This window comes from Cricetulus griseus, chromosome 6 (assembly GCF_003668045.3).
Source record: "Cricetulus griseus strain 17A/GY chromosome 6, alternate assembly CriGri-PICRH-1.0, whole genome shotgun sequence".
Taxonomy (NCBI): Eukaryota; Metazoa; Chordata; class Mammalia; order Rodentia; family Cricetidae; genus Cricetulus; species Cricetulus griseus.
This window is the reverse complement of record NC_048599.1, coordinates 63,002,908-63,020,923: the sequence shown is the minus strand read 5'-3', so window position 1 is coordinate 63,020,923 and position 18,016 is coordinate 63,002,908.

Below are 18,016 nucleotides of genomic sequence, written 5' to 3'. Positions count from 1 at the left end.
TGGGAAAAGGTCACGATCCCCTGAGAAAATTGAGAGCATGGGAAGAGAGGAGAGAGAGCTTCGAGAATGAGAAGGGAAGAAGAGGAGGGATGCAGAGGTCATGAGGGAGCAGAAAGTTTGAGTCAGGTGTAGATTAGAAGAAAGGATATGTGATAGGTAAGGTTTTAGTTGGGGGGTGGTAGGGAAGGAAGGGAGGGAGAAGGGAACTGGGATTGTCATGTAATTCAATCTTGCTTGCAATTCAAATAAAAAATGATAAAAACGAAAGCGGAAAAAAAAATCGGCTTTGGGGTGGGGGAGCAGTTCAGATTCAAACCCTAAAAGTCAGCAACCCGACACTGTTGTATTAGAGATTAAATGGCTGAGGAGGCAAGTAGGAAACTGTAATCAGAACAAGCATCCGAAAGCTCTGAAGAAGGTAAGAGAGACCTCAGCCTTTTAAAGCCTTGTCCTTTATCAGCTGTGGCTTCTGGATGCCTTAAATGTTCTGAATTGTAATCTCACCACTTACAAAACAGAACAGTAGTGGGGACTCCCTTTAATGATCACATCGGGGAAAGTGCGTGTGGCATTCTGTGCCTTTTCCTGTGTTGTGGCTTAGGAAACATCATTAAATAGCAGCTATTTTTTACTTTCCATTCCAGCTTGCATTCAGAAGGTTCAGGAGAAATTTGCTGGATTTGCAGAGACAAAGATGGAGAGACTTTCCATGCTGCTACTGCCCACTAGCACATTGTGGCAGGAGAGATAGATGGCAGATGCTTAGCGACAGAACTGGGTCCCTGACCCTCAGTTCAGTTTTGTCCTTACAATATGAAAATATTTCTCCACTATCCCTCAATAATGGCAAATAACATTTGTAATTAACACAAATACTAAGAAAACCATTCTTGCTAGAGAACAGATCTATACTGTTGATATTAAAATAAAAGCAAACAGATTTCTTGTTCCTTATATAATACTGTCAAAATCTACTGTCCATGGAAAGAGTCAACAACCACAAGTTGTCCTCTGACCTCCATACTTGTACTACAGTGAGCATGAGGGCACACACTCACAATAAATAATAATTTTCATAGCAGAATAAAAGTCAAAAAAGAAGATTAACTGTGATTAATAACTTAAAAAAATTATTCCTCCCACCTCCAAATCAATGCATGCATACAATTACACAGACCTTTCAGCTCATTTGGTTTTGGGAGGTGTTGGCCATATCTAAACAGAGGGCAAACTCACCTTGCCTACCAAAAAACTATCAAACAAATCTCCAAAGCATACAGCAAGCCCTTTCCAGGTGATCAAGGACAGATGTGTGGTTGAGACTTACTTTCTGTGCTCTGAGCTGGAGAACAGTCACAGAGATACAAGCCAAAAACAAGCAAACAAAAAAAGAAAAACAAAACAACACAACAAAAAAAACCACAAAACTTAAAAGGAACGAATATTCCCAAGTCCCTTTGGACATTTTCTTTCACCAACAGAGGATCGCAACATAAGTGGTTTCTGGCCACAGCAGAGAGGAGCAAAAGCTGCAGGGTTGTTTTTTTTTTTTTTTTTCTTAAATTAAAAAAAAAAAAAGAGGAGTTTGTGCTATGTAAATTGCATGGTCCAGATGGTGTTTTCCATCCTGCATGCTCCTCTGGTTGTGGCCACATCTTGCCTATGGCTTTTGTGGCAGGACACACTCTCCAGTCAGCAATTTTACCACTGCTTGGGTCCAAATGAGCTAAGGAGAAAGAAATTAGGATGAATGGAGAGGCCACAGCTGGGAGAGATCAGCCACACTCAACAGTCCTTCTCCCACATGCATAAACACAGGAGATGGGAGGAGGGTGGAGAAACCAAATCCTGAGGTTTCCAGGCCAGTGCTTGAGGCTGGCAAAGCCTGCCTAACCACATGACATGTGCCTACAGGTCCTAACCCAATTGCAGAAAATTCCCTGAGTGTCTCTAAAGAGGTAGCTATTAAATTTCTCACCCAAAACACTCCAATGCTTTCTGATACCACAAGATATTTTTTTCAAGCACTTAAACTGTTCCCTTAAATACCTAACTGAAAGGAGAGGACCATTTAGTAAGTTTATTCTTGTGTAGGAAAATATCTCCTTTAATAATGGACTGTGCTTGCTGGGTTTTAAGTTCCCGCTGTGGTTTTAAATCTCTACCTTCACTCCAATTTCTAGATGAAAATTTCTAGAAGTCAACGTTCATGTGGCCCATGATTCTACCCTGTTTATTAGAAGAAACATTAAAGAGTGTAACCTGTCTTTCAGAGCATGCTTGCATTTGCACCTGAACTTTAAAAGGAAACTAATGTCTGTAGCAATAGATTATGGCTTTTTAAGTACCACTTTCCTTGCATAATACAGCCATAAAAAAAGAAAACATGAGATACCAGTGTGTGTGTGTGTGTGTGTGTGTGTGTGTGTGTGTTTTCAGAAGAGTGGGGGAAGCTTTTTCTTCAGCTCCATAGCTGTTTATGTTCAACCACCTGCTAGTCAAAAACTAAGGCCTCGTTCTTTTCTATTGTTTTCTCCAGAAAAGAAACATCAGACTTTCTGTCCTCTTTCCCATTTCTCTGTGCCACAAATCATGCCTCAGCCCTTACCGAGAATGAAATAATTAGCAAGAATAAAAAAACTTCCCCACCATTCCACCAGCTCAAGATGCTTTTAATCCAACTGGGTCTTTTCCAGGAAATAACACTAAATCTAAACATCAGTTGCAAAGACAGGTAAGCCCTGAGCACAGTTCACCAGCATATTTTATTTTAGAATGTGTAGTTCTTGACAATATTGGGTCTACCTTCTAAAACTGAGTTCACAGAGTCAATAATTCACTTTTCTGTCCTTTTCATCAATTCTATTAAAATAACAGCAAAAGTGAAAAAGGCAAACTAAAAGGAGGAAATGCAGAGGAAGCAGAGGTGGAAGAAGACAGTGAGAGCCTCTCACTGCCTCTCCCTGGGTGTGCTGACTTAGAGAAAATGTACTGAGATTTGAAGTTGCTTGCTCCCTGGGAACCAGCAATTCCCTGTCTAGAATGTTACCCTAAATCAGATGGTCAAGTAAACATTCCTGGAATTTGTTTAATTTATGGTGATAAAAAAGAAATGGTGTCATTGTCCATGAGTAGAAAAAGAGCTATATCAATTATGACATGGGGTGCTTTCATGAATATTTAGCAATATCAGAAACACTGAGAAAGCACTCGTGGTAGTATATGACTTTAATTTCAGCACTTGAGATGCAGGCAAGCAGATCTCTGAGTTCAAGAACAGCCTGGTCTACACAGCAAGTCCTAGGTCATAAGGCTACATAGTGAGAGCATGTTGAAAGAAAGAAAGAAAGAAAGAAAGAAAGAAAGAAAGAAAGAAAGAAAGAAAGAAAGAGGAAGAAAGAAGAGAGAGGGGGGATGGAGACAGAGGCTGGCAGATCTCTGTGAGTTCGAGGTCACCCTGGTCTATAGAGTAAGTTCCAAGACAGGCTCCAAAGCAATACAAGGAAACCCAGTCTCAAAAAACCAGAGAGAGAGAGAGAGAGAGAAAGAGAGAGAGAGAGAGAGAGAGAGAGAGAGAGAGAGAGAGGAGGAGGAGGAGGAGGAGGAAGGAGGAGGTGGAAGAAGGAGGAGGAGGAGGAAAGGAAGAAAGGAAGGAAGGAAGGAAGGAAGGAAGGAAGGAAGGAAGGAAGGAAGGAAGGAAGGAAGGGAGCAGTAAGTGGGTTGGCCTGATGCCTCTGTGGACAAAGGCACCTGCTACCAGTCTGATGACCTGAGTTTGATCTCTGGAACCTATGATGTGAAAAGAAAGGACTCTTATAAGATGTCCTCTCACTTCCACATGTGTGTCATATCCAGTCATTGACAAATAAGTAATAAGTGTGAGCTAATGTTACATTTTTCAAGTATAAAATTTTTTGCTGAGTATAATGTCACACATCTTTAATCCTAGCACTTGGAAGGCAAAGGCAGATGGATCTCTGAGTTCCAGGGCAGACAGGACTACATAGTGACACCCTGTCTCAAACAAATACAAAACAACCAAAAATTGTGATACTGTTATAAGCATATATTTATATTGTAATTTTGTATTAAATTATACATACAAGTAAAATTTGTAGAAGAGAAATATATGATTTTTTCCTTCATTGCCTATAATTTCCAATTTTTCAACAATGAATATTAATAGATACAAAAATTAGCAATGAATGAGAAGAGGAGCCCAAAGAGATAACTCTGTGGTTAAAACACTTTTTGCTCTTGAAAAATACTCAGGTTCAGTTCCCAGCCCAACATGGAGGCTAACAACTGGCTGTAAACTCAAGTTCCAGGGGATCTAATGCCCTCTCCTGACTCCCTTAGGCGCCTGAATGCATGTGGTTCACATATCTACTCTCAAGCATACACCCAAACACAAAATATATTTTTTTTACCATTTCAGAAATGTAAATCCTCAAGAACTTGTTGGGGTTGCATGTGTGTGTGCAGGTGTGTGCCTGAGCACATGGCGAGGGGACACACCTGTACCTGTGTGCATGTGGAGGCCAGAGATAAACTTCAGGGGTCACTCATCAGGATCTGTACATCTTGGTTTTATTTGTTTTGTTCTGAGACAGGGTCTCTCACTAACACCTGAGGTTTGACTGTCAGGATGGCTGAGCAGAAAGCCTCAGCCATTTGTCCATTTCTACCTCCCCAGCACTGCAGTTAAAATCCTGTATTAATGAACCTGGCTTTTTAGGTGGGTCTTGGGGAATCAAATTGGGTCCTCTTGCTTACACAGCAAATACTACCTAGACCTTCAATACATACAAGTTCCTTAGAGGTTAAAGAAATCTATATGGCTTTGTTTTTATTTACATGTTTTCATGGAGAAGTAAAAATAATATTTTCAGCTTTGCATAGTTTATGAACAAAACCATTCAGTGTTTGGTGATATATTCATTACTTATCTTTATGAGTGGATAAATAACAGAAGCAGAGAGTTAAGAACCAAAGGAGAAATAGAGGAAGTAACATGAAAAGTTGAAAGTCTATTCTAAAATTCCTGGAATTGCCCATCAGTGAAGTCATTCTGTTCTGAAAAAAGAGCCTGTGGGTGAAATTGTCAAGACCATATGTTTGGAATATGTTTTGTCTGAGAAAATTATTGGGGTAAAACATCTAATCCCAACATCGTTTCAAAGTACTAGATATACTCATAATATGAATAACCTTTTTCCCTCAACACCTTGCTGTATCTACAAATAGTCACTAATAGATCTAAAGTAAGGAATACAAAGAATGTTTATCTTTATTGAATCTTACACATAACATCTGTATTTTAAAATTGTGGGGCAAAGGCTTGTTTCTGATCCAGATATTGCTGCTTTTTAGGTGTTGTTACTGCTGTTGTGGTTGTTGTTTGATGCCTGCTATTCTATCATTAGCCTGTCTGACCTTTATTCGTAAAGATGTCTCTCAAAGTACCCCAGGCAGAATGATGGCCTTTGTACTTAAGTTAGCTTTTTCAAGTGTTATAACTAATAAAAGCAGATACTAACAAAAAAGAAAACATTGTGCCTCTATAAATTCTATTCTACATTATTTATTTATTCATTTATTTGTTTGTTCTATCATAAGTTATATCGCACTACATTCCGACTGTGCCATCCCCCCTCCACTCCTCCCAGTTCCCACCCCCCACCCCGTACTTCTCCTCTCCCCCAGATTCATTCCTCCCTCCATTCCCCTTCAGGAAAGAGCAGGCCTCCCAGGGGTATCAACCCAACACAGCATAAAGTTTACAGTAAGACTAGGTACAAACCCTCATATCAAGGATAGATGAGACAACCCAATAGGAGAAGAGTCCCAAGAGCAGACATAAGAGCCAGAGACACCCCCCATTCCCACTGTTAAGAGTCCCACGAGCACACCAAGCTACACAACCATAACATATATGCAAAGAACCTATCTTAGACCTATACAAGTTCCATAATAGTCTCTTCAGTCTCTGTGAGCCCCTATGAGATCTGATTTGTTGATTCTGTCGGCGATGTTCTCATGATGTCTTTGACCCCTCTGGCTCCTATAATCCTCTCTCTTCCTCTTCTGTGCATTTTTTTATTCCTCTATTTATTAAAATAAAATTTAGGGGATTGGAGAGATAATGGCTCAGTGGTTAAGAGTATTTGCTCCTCCTTCAGAGGACCAGAGTTTGATTCCCAGAATCCACACAGTCGCTCACAACCATCTGTAAATCCAGTACTAGATAATACGACACTTTCTTCTGGCTTCTTTGGGCACCATGCACATAGATACATGCAAATGAACACTCATGCACATAAGATAAAAATTAATAAATAAATCTTTTTTAAATGAAATGTAGATGATTGTAGATAAACACAACTTAGGGATGATTCTGTAGAGCTGGTATTACCATCACCATGTAAAACATTTAAAATTCCTTGGTTTAGTCTAATGACAGAAGAAGGGCAATGACTGCCTGACTCACTTGATGATATTTGATTAGACTGCCCACTGGAGTATATGTAATAACACATGCTTTAGTACTGTATTCTGAGGAAGCACTAGAATAAATAATATAGTCTCAAAATCTCACTTTCACATGGTTTTAGTGTATGCATCAGTCAACCATCATGTAGCTTGAGAATTGTGTAAACTTTCATGCATCCATTTGAACATATACATCAGTCTTGTGCTTTCAATAGTGAGCAACATCAGTTGTGTAGAACTTCTCTTTGTGCAGCTTAATGAAGATATCAAATGTCTAGGAAAATGTAGCTCTCTGCTGGTTAATATAGACTTGAGGGAATGATCATTTTCAGTGAGTGTCTATTAATTAAGAACACAGAAATTCAAAAGACTACAACTGCTGTGTAATTTGGAAAAGTCCTCAAACTACTCTGGGCTGCAGCAAGTTCACCAGCAAAGAAAGAGGAAGGCCTTGGGTGAGATGATGCTGAGTGGCCTCTTACATTGAACTCTTGTGTATTTCTTTATATAAGTTGAATTCCATGTAAAAGTAGAATTGTACTAAAATAAGAGGGTTTTTTTAAACAATGGAATCTTGAAATTCACAGGCAAATGGATAGAACTAGAAGAAACCATCCTGAGTGAGGTAACCCAGTCACAAAAAGATAAACATGGTATTACTCACTCATTTTTTTATTTTTAGACATAGAGCAAAGGATTACCAGTCTATAATCGATACTGCCAGAGGAGCTAGGAAACAAGGAAGACCCCAACAGAAGATTGCACAGTCCCTCGAAGAAGGGGATAGGGACAAGAACCCCTGACCAAAGCAGGAGGGGTGAAGGAAGAAGGTGGTAAGGGAAGAAGGGGAGGGGGAGGAGAACAAGAGGACTGAGACAGGGGAGGAATAGAGGAGAGCAAGAAAGGAGATGCCTGGGTAAAGGGAGACAGTACAGGTAGAGAGAGAGGTCTGGCACAGGGAAACTGTTAGGGGATCCACAGGGATGACCCCAACTAAGAGTCCAAGCAGTGGTGGAGAAGATGCCATTGATGCCCTTCCCCTGTAATGAGACTGATGTCTACCTTGGTTATCATTCCTAGAGCCTTCATCCAGTAGCTATTTGAAGCAGAAACAGGCACCCACAACTAAGCACTGAACCATACTACTAGAATCCAGTTGTAGAGGTGGAGGAGGGATGAACAAAGAAGCCAAGAGGATATGTAAATATGAGTAGTAATTAAAGAATTAAAAAAAATTTAAAGAGTTTTCTTTTAATGAAGTAACATATTTTTGAAAATTTGGGGGAAATTCTTTCTTCCAAACTACTTTCATTCTTCTCATATTTATCAGCTTGCCTTCTTACCTAACTAGGTGTAAATCAAATTTAGCCTTCCCACTTCATTTGTATATAATTATATATGCATTACATTCCTATTCTATTTGTATTCATAGATTTCTTTTTCATATTTTTTATTTGAATTAGAAACAAGATAGTTTTACATGTCAATCCCAGTTCCCACTCCCTCCCCTCCTCCCCTGCCAACCCCTCCCCACTAATACCCTACCTATCACATATCCTTTCTGCCCCCCAGGGAGGGTGAGGCCTTCCATCGGGGGTCATCAGAGTCTATCATATCCTTTGGTATAGGGCCTAGGCCCACCCCCATGTGTCTTGGCTCAGGGAATATCCCTCTATGTGGACTGGGCTCCCAGAGTCCACACCTATGCTAGGGGCAAGTACTGAACTACTACAGGAGGTCCCATAGATTTCCAAGGTCTCCTCTCTGTAACCCACGTTCCTGGGATCTGGACCCTAAGAGAGACATACATGGTTCCCTGGAAAAGGGGAAAGGGACAAGATCTCCTGAACAAATTGGGAGCAAGGGAGGTGGGGGGAGGGAGCTAGGAGAATGAGAAGGGGAGAAGAGGAGGGGTGAGGAGGACATGAGGGAGCAGAAAGGTTGAGACAGGGGAAAAATAGAAGAAAACAAGAAAGGAGATACCATAATAAAGGGAGACATTTTAGGTTTACAGAGAAATCAGGCACTAGGGAAATGTCTGGAGATCTACAAAGATGACACCAACTAACAATCTAAGCAACAGAGGAGAGGCTACCTTAAATGTACTCCTCTGATAATGAGATTGATGACTGACTTATATGCTATCCTATAGCCTTCATCCAGCAGCTGGTAGAAGTGGAAGCAGACACCCACAACTAATCACTGAACTGCATTGGAATACAGTTACAGAGAAGAACGAGTGATGGGCAAAGGGGTCCAGACCAGGCTGGTGAAACCCACAGAAACAGCTGACCTGAACAACGGGGAGCTCTTGATCCCCAGACTGATAGCTGGTATTTATAGATTTCTAACCCACCAGAAACAAGCTGTTGTGAGCATAGAGATGGCTCTGCAGTTAAGAGCATGAACTACTCTTTCAGAGGACCTGAGTTCAGTTGCTAGTGCCTACATTAGGTGGCTTATAACCTCTTTTAATTCCAGCTCCAGGGGAATCTGTGCCTCTGGCTCCTGTGTATACCTGCACTCACCTGTGATGGGAAATGTTATTCTGTATATATGTTTCTTTTATTGGTTAATGAATAAAACACTGATTGGCCAAGCAGCATGATTGGTAGGACTAGGAGTCAAGGAGGATTCTGGGAAGTATAGGCAGAGAGGCGTCATCATGAGATCCCAGGAAATGACATAGCTGAGCAGAAACTGCCATTAGCTAACCATAGAGGTCTGGAGGTCTGTACAGACAGGCAGGAAATGATGTAGCTGAGCAGAATCAATATATAAGCAGGGACAAACAGGAAATCACTCTCTTCTCTTCTCTGCAGAGACGTTGAGCAGTTGCAATGTAGCAGGCAAAGGAGTTGCAGGTCTGATAAGCCAAGACCACATGGTCTTGATAGATTAGTAGTTATGGGTTAAGAATAAGAAGCCCAAGTTGCCAGCCAACAGCTTTATACTAATATAGCATCCATGTGTTTCTTTGGTACAGAGAAGGGCAGCTGAACCTGCTGGACCAGAAACATCACAAGACAGACCTGTACATACCTACACACAGGCACACATGCACATACCCACACACAAATACCCATGGACATACCTACACATAACTAAAAATAAATCTTAAAAGAAAGGAAGCTCTTTTTTTCATTGTTTGGGGTGTAAATCAGGACCAAGCATTATACAAGTTGACAACATCCCCAGTCCCTAAAATTAATGTCTTTGAGAACAGGATCTGTGCTTTCTTTTTCCCCTGTTTTCCTTCTTCTTTTCTTTCCTTTTCCTTTCTTTTTTTTGTATATTTCATTATGTTTAAACAATTTGATCATCAGATGCATTAAATACACATTTTTAAGTTTCTTTAGTAGAAATGTGTTTGGATGTATTCAAGGGGGTAGCCTCTCTCTTTCTCTCTCTCTCTCTCTCTCTCTCTCTCTCTCTGTGTGTGTGTGTGTGTGTGTGTGTGTGTGTGTGTGTGTGTGTACCTGTAGAGGCCAGAGATCAAGCTTGGGTATGCTTATTCAATAGCCATCTATCTGACTTTCTTAGACAAGGTCAATACATGGGAGTAGGATGGCTGGTCAAGAAGCCCCAGGGATTCACCTGTCTCCACCTCCCCACCACTAGGATTATAAGCATGTGTCACCATACGGGTTTTTTTTTTTTTTTTTTTATGTGGGCTCTGACTCAAACTCAAGTACTCATGTATGCATGTCAGACACTGTCTGCCCAGTCCTTCAACACATGTTTTTAAATAAATCAATTTAGTATGAATGGGGGCTTCTGCTGTTCCTGGCCAGTGCCCCACTCTGAGGGTGTGGTAATAGCAACATCTGAAATCTGAATTAAAGAATTCTCCCCTGATTGCCTTCATTTCACTGTTCAACCTCATCCAAGAAATCATCTGTTCTTGCCTCCTACCTCTTTGAGAATTGGTTCACCCCCCTGTTTTGTTCCATTTGATTTTGGCAACTGTTCCCAAACTGTTTACCTTGTGTACTGACCTTGGACACCCCTAAGCATTGCCTCTGCTAATTGCCTCCGCCTTCATTGGCTTCAGATTCTAAGCTGTTGCCCAGATCAAGCCTCTGAGACACCACCTGCCCCATCACAAGAAAGGGATCATTTTTGATTTTCTTGGACAACATCCATCTTATCAGGTTCATGCAAAACTCAAATTTATGTGTAATGGGCACTTAAAACCCAGTCTGCAATAGCACTAAAAAGTTTCTAGTTGTGAGAGTGAAAAGAATATTTCTTTCCAATTAAAGGCACCTACATTGACAGTGTTGCTGGCAGAAAAAAAAAGATGTACTTGATAATGTGATGTGTAGGGGAAAATATGAAAAATAATTAGAAGTTGAACGATATTAAAGATAAGTGAATGACAGAAATGTTAAGAACTTCTGGGCTCTAAATGAGTGGGTATCATAAAAACTCATTCAACCTAAATCTCCCATTTAGAATATTTCTGAGATATAACCAGTCAAAATCTGTTTCAGTATTTCCAAAATTAAACAGCTATGTTAAACAGCATCTCTGGGATTTTTTTTAATAGAAAAATCTGCAACCAGTCATTGCCAACTTACTTGTCCTAACTCATCCCTTGGAAACCATTTATAGATCACTTTTCTGTCTCAAGAGATAACACTTTTAATACCCCCAAATGACCTTTTAGGACCCCACTACCACCACTCTCTTTGTGTGTGAATGTATGGGCACATGTGTGGACACAGAAGTTCTTAGCATATTTGCACTAAGGTAGGAACTAGATGTATATTATCTGACCATAACTTTGTGAAGTGATTATTGACTCCACATGTGGGCTCATGATTAACTCCTCGGGGCATGATTTCTCTCTACCACACATAGCTAAAATGTGATCTTCAAGCTTGAATTTTAAAATGAGATTGATGATGCATTCCTCATTTAAGTATCAGGAGGCTGAAGTAGATGAAAGTCTGTTATGAGGACTGGATGAGTTATGATAATCACAGGATATGTACGCATCTTGTCTATTATCAGGCATCACTATTTACTGCCTTCAAAACAGGCATTCCACCCTACTTCTATACAACTGATTCAATAATATCCAGAGAATTACATAAAAAATTATACACTGTTAAGGACTGAAACAAAAAGAACTGAATATAAAATGTACTGAAGAAATTAATTTAGTACTTAATGTATAGCTATTGATTTTTAATTTTATAGCATTTTAATTGTTAATGTAGATAATGTGATTTGTATTATAAATTTGGGACATTAATACACAAAAATCATTTCATATTCTTAGAAACTTTATTCTCTGTGTAATTTCAGTCAACTGACTACATCACAACCACAGTAGCTAGTGCCCTTTTTTCAACATTTACTGTATTTATTTGTTTCACTGCTACAAAGAAGCAAACTTTGATTCTATTTCTTCATTGAAACATCTTTTTATTTACTTTATTAAACAGATAACTTTGAGGGGATAAAAAGATAGCAAGGTGGTTGAGTGTTTTGTGTTCTTGCAGAGATCTGTGTCCAACAGTCTACAGATGTTTGGAAATAGAAAAAGATAATAATATCTAGTCTAGATAATTAGATTTGTTGCATCAAATAAAAGCTTAGAAATTTTTAACTTATTTTTAAAATAAAACTATGAATGGATGGATGGATGGAGTAAACAGGTGAGTGGACTTAACACAGTGAACATTTAGAATATGCACAAGAGAACATCGTTCTGTATTAATTAAGCTTTTTTGGGTTTTTGTTTTGTTTTGTTTTTGGAGACAGGGCTTCTCTGTGGCTTTGGAAGCTGTCCTGGAACTAGCTCTTGTAGACCAGGCTGGTCTCGAAGTTTTATTGTGAATTTACAAGCAATTCTTATCAAAACACATCAGCTTTCATCCCTCCATTCCATAGCTAATGGAAGCAATGCTTTGTTTCACTGTTTAATAATTTACACATTTCAATGCATAGATTGTATACTCAGCAATTGTAATTCTTCACATGACAAATACATTTTAAAGATTAGGTTATTACTCATAATTCATTTCTCTTTAAATCACATCAAGAACTATTTTGAAAGAATAATTTGGGCTAGAGAGATGACTCAGTGGTTTAGAATCCTTGCTGCTATTGCAAAGGACCAGGGTTCAGTTCCCAGCACCTATGTTCAGTGCTCACAAACACCAGCAACTCCAGCTCCAGGAATCCAATGAAGTCTTCTGGCCTAGACAGACACCCACACAAGGCTGGCATGTAGTCACACAGACATAGACACATAATTGTAAATAAAAAATTACTAATTTTAAAATGCTTACTTAACTCTGTGATGGATAAAAAGTTTGACAACATTATAGGAATTAATCATATCTTTCTAGTGTCTGGACAATAGCCAGACAATACAGAAAACACATCATATTCTTCTAATCACATTATCAATTTCAAATTGTCTTCATTATTAATTTTCCTTCTAGCCGGGCATTGGTGGCACACGCCTTTAATCCCAGCACTCAGGAGGCAGAGGCAGGTGGATCTCTGTGAGTACGAGGCCAGCCTGGTCTCCAGAGCGAGTGCCAGGACAGGCTCCAAAGCTACACAGAGACACCCTGTCTCAAAAAACAATCAAACAAACAAAAAATTTTCCTTCTATTTATTAGCTATAGTTACAGTTTTTAAATAAATTGCCTCTTACAAAGTATGTCATGAGAAGTGCATTAATAAAGAGGGAAAAGTTACTTAGCTTGGTCAATACATGTTAACACACTAGCTTATTTATATACCAGTCGCTAGAATGGGAACACATCAAGAAGCCATTGAAGGCATTATGCAGGCTCTCTTTCTGTTGTTTTTATTTTTAGAAAACAGAAACATATTCTTTAATTGTGATTTTTGCCTCAACTGTTATCATATCCTTGTTGTGCATAAGCATTTTCAATACTACATATAGGTGGGAAATTAAGTCAAGAAATTAACATGTATGAACCACCTATTCTAGCATTTGCATGATTATTGTTACTCTTTCCATTTTTAAAAAAATCATTTTTGCCTGATATATAAAGATAAAAATTGTATAAATTAGAGAGGTATTTTGTGATATTACATGAAAATTTTATCCAATGCTCAAAAATTACATGTGATCTTCCTCCTCAGATAATTGCTATTTCTTCATGTATGTATATGCATGTCTGGTGCCCACAGAGATCAGAATATGATATAAGATCCCACAGAATTACAGTTATGGATAATTGTGAGTTGCCATGTGGGTTCTGGAAATCAAACCCAGGTCCTTTGTAAGAGCAATAAGTGCTCTTAACCACTGAGCCATGTCTCAATCCATTATTTACCATGTCTTTATGGCACCTCCCAAGTCAAGCTTTTTGAAGCACTCACTCTCTTAACCACAGCTATAGTCACCCTACTACACATAGTAGTTAAGAGTAGAGGAATGGTTTTCAGAGACCAGCCTGAGTAGTGGGAGGGGGGACATGAGGAAAAACTGGTTAATGGGTAGTGTACTTTGGTTAGATGAACAGGAAGCTTTTTGCTTTTTCACAGTGGGGATGGGGGATGAAGCTGGCAGAACTTGGAGATACTTTCCCCAGGCCTTACAGGTTGTAACAGACATGGTGCAACTTCCGTTTTCAAGTTACTTCTAATTTTCCATGCTACCTTTTAAGTCCCTATCATCTTCCAGTCCTTGATAAAGCAAACAGATCAAAGATATTGCTAGACATTTCAAGAGATTTTAAAATAGTTTATGAAAAACGTAAATACTCCCATTATCACTGTGATGAAAATAAAATATCAGTTATATCAATGATAGCTTTTGAGTGGCCAGGTGCCTCCCTTGAAATCTTTAGTGATATATAAAATACACTCAGGAGTTTCTCTCTAGAATCTCACTATTAACTTTCAGTGTCAAACCTTAATACACGTTAACATAGGTTCTGAACAACATCACAAATGACCAGCAGCCCTTCATGGTGGCCTAGAAAGCATCCACGTATTCATTTGTTGCTGTTAAGATTAGAAGAAAGAATCTACTACAAACTTTAGTGCAATTGGTGGTAAACAAGGAACACCAAGGTAACACCATGGAAAAACACTTGCCTACACCATGTGAAGTTCTGGCCCTGAAAGTCATCGCTTCAGCACTATGATGAACTTAATCTTTTAAACTATAAGACAAAGTGAATACTTCCTAACTGAAGCTCTTCATTTTGACATTTTATCCAGAGAAAGAAAGGTAGCTTAGATCAATGATAGATAATCATAACTGAAGGGGAAACTAAATTTAGATAAATATCACTTATACATGACAAGAACATGACCAAATCATATCTAGTTTTTCATTTAACATTGTTCTTTTACTCTGGCTAGATTTAGAGATATATAATTTAATATTGAAAGGGGTTACTATTAGTAAAATGGGGTAAAATTATTAGCTTATCATTAATATACATAAGAGAATCAATATTAAATAAATTTCAAAATGGCAAATATATTTTTAATTCTTTTTTTACTTTTTATGTTTTCAAAAGAGAGAAATTTATGCATCCAGACAACCTGGACTTCACTATGTGGTGAATGTGAACTTCTGGTTCTTCTGTCTTCACCTCCTGAAAGCTTGGATTAGAGGCATGTTCAGGAACACCCAGTTTTCATGCGATTCTGTGATGGAACCCACAGCTCTGTTCATGCAAGACAAATATTCTACCAATTAAGCCACAGCCCCACCTCACTTCTTTATATTTGAAAATTTTACATCTATGAAAGTGTCAGAAGTATGACACATTGAATACCTGGGTTTTAAAAAAATGAAAATAAAATTCATCTAACTCATATAAAAACATTCAAAAGTACATATATTAAAGGGATTTCATATGGTGTCTCAAACATGTATATACTCTACAGTGTTTAAATCCTGTTGAACATATCTTTCTCTTCAAGTGTTTGTTTTTTGAAAAACGAGTATTTATCAATTTTTTTAAGTTTTTCCTTTTTTTCCTATTCTCCACACCTCTCTCTCTCTCTCTCTCTCTCCTCTCTCTCTCTCTCTCTCTCTCTCTCTCTCTCTCTCTCTCTCTCTCTCTCTCTGAGAGAATTCTTCAGGTTTTACAAAATTTGATTCCAAAAATTTTATGACATATACAAAAGTTTTTTAAGCCAATATTTTCTCATAGATAAGCAATATATTGCAAGAAGATATGGAAAAAACATACCTTCTACAATAAAATAAAAAACGCAACAGCTTAGTCCATTTGGGGCTGCTATAACAAAATACTATAAACTAAGCAGCAAAAGAACAACAAAGCATATTTGTCATGGTGCTGAATTTGGGGAAGTCCAAGAGAAGACAAAAGCAGAGTCCACATGTGTTGAGACTTTTTGTTTTTGTTTTTGTTTTTTTTCCTGATCTAGGGATGGTGCCTTCTTACCATGTCTTCACATGGCCAAAGGGCAAAGCAGCTCCCTGGGGCTGGTTTTATGAGAATACTAATCCATTAATGAGAGGCCCATGCTCCTGACCTCATCACCTCCTCAGAGACTCCGCCCTCAAATACTATTGCCTTGAGGGTGGAAACATCAACATAGGAAGTTTAGAAATGCACAGCCCTCCTGACCACAGCAATTAATCACCTTATTGGCAACATATGTTGAACCTACAGGAAGAAAACTGTGGAAATGCACTGGAATATGTAAAAAGAGAAAGTATATTCCTAGAAAGGAGATATCAAATAATAAAGTTACCATTTTGACCAAATTCAGATCTGTACATGTTCAAAATTTAATTCCAATGGTACAATGGTACTATGATTTTTTAAAAAAACACTTAAGTTATTTGTAACATTAGAAAAATCAGATAAGAATCCAATCTATAGTTTTGAGAAGAAATAAAAGAAAATTGATCCCATATTTAGGTTCCCCAAGACATTTTTCATCACAAAACTAAGGTATGTGTCATGTAACATTTTTGGCAAATGCCAATAGTGAATGTTTTTAAATTCAACTATATTTTCACCATGATAATACAGCTGTTGCTAATATTTAGATATACAGTAAATACAGAAATTAGCACAAAGTTTCAGGCCATTGCATCACTGCAACTTGCTTGGTTGCAGGATGACATTATCCACAGAGTTTTGGATACTTTGTGTATAAAGTTGTAGACAGACTTTACTTTCCAGCCTGCCAGTTCCCAAATAACTGTCATTGAGACTTAATATGAATTATAAATGCTTGGCTAATAGCTCAGGCTTGTTACTAACTAGCTCTTACAACTTAAATTAATCCATTTCTATTAATCTTCATTCTGCCACATGGCATTACCTCTCTTTGATCTTGCACCTCCTGTTTCTTCTTCGTGTCTCCCTGGTGACTCCTCCGACTACACCCTTCTTGTTCCCAGTGTTCTTAGTCTGGTTCTCCCACCTAACCTTATCCTGCCCAACTATTGGCCAGTCAGCTTATAAAACCAATCACAGTGTAAAGGAATATTCTACATGAAAGTCATCTGACTGGTATTGTCATGTAAGGATCTAAAGAAAACCATTAAAAAGGCATAATGTTGTATGGAAGATAAAGAAAATGTCATTATGTTAAGTGCTGACAGCTATCAGAAGCACAAATAACCAGGCACTATCTGGAGACTACTGTATAGATAGCACTGCATGGAGAACCTGTTTTGTCAGAGAATAAGTTGAGCTAGGAACTCAAGTCAGCTAATATGTCACCTGGTTAAAAATAAATTGGAGCTTTAGTCCTCTGTCTCTTCTGAGTTTTGTTTTGTTTTGTTTTGTTTTTTTGTTTTTTTGTCTATTGTTTGTGTCAATTCTAGGAGTTTAACCCAGGGTCCCATGATTACTAAACATTGTCTACCACTGAGCAATATGCCAAGCCTCCTATCTCTTCCAGAGTTCCTTGTTTTCTTGCTTTTCTTCCCTGAGGCAGTCCAGGACAGAGACTGGCATGTCATTTATCATCTCCTGTACCAGTACCAAGGTAAAGCTTGGCATAAAAGGAGAGACAATGGGCTGGGTGGTGCATGCCCTTAATCCCAGCACTTGGGAGGCAGAGGCAGGTGGATCTCTGTGAGTTTGAGGCCAGACTGGTCTATAGATCTATTTCCAGAACAACCATGGCTAAAGGGAAACCCTATTTCAGAGAGAGAGAGAGAGAGAGAGAGAGAGAGAGAGAGAGAGAGAATAAAAAGAAAAAGTTCGAAGAGGGATCCTCAGAATAGAAAAGGAGAAAACTGAGACAGGGCAGAGAATAGGAGAAAAGGAGAGATATGAGGAGAATGAGAAAAAATTAATACAGATAAGAAACAGATGGGGGAATACAATGAGACAAGTAAAATACTTTTCTAGATAATAATAAGAAATGATAAATCTTAAGGTAACTGAAAGTGGTTTTCATGTGAAACAAATCATCAGAAAGTCTTATCTATTTTCTTCCAGTAATTTATACTTAATTCCTACTATATTTCCTTCTTCTATTTATCCTGATATCTATTTCTTTTGCACTCTGGGGTGGG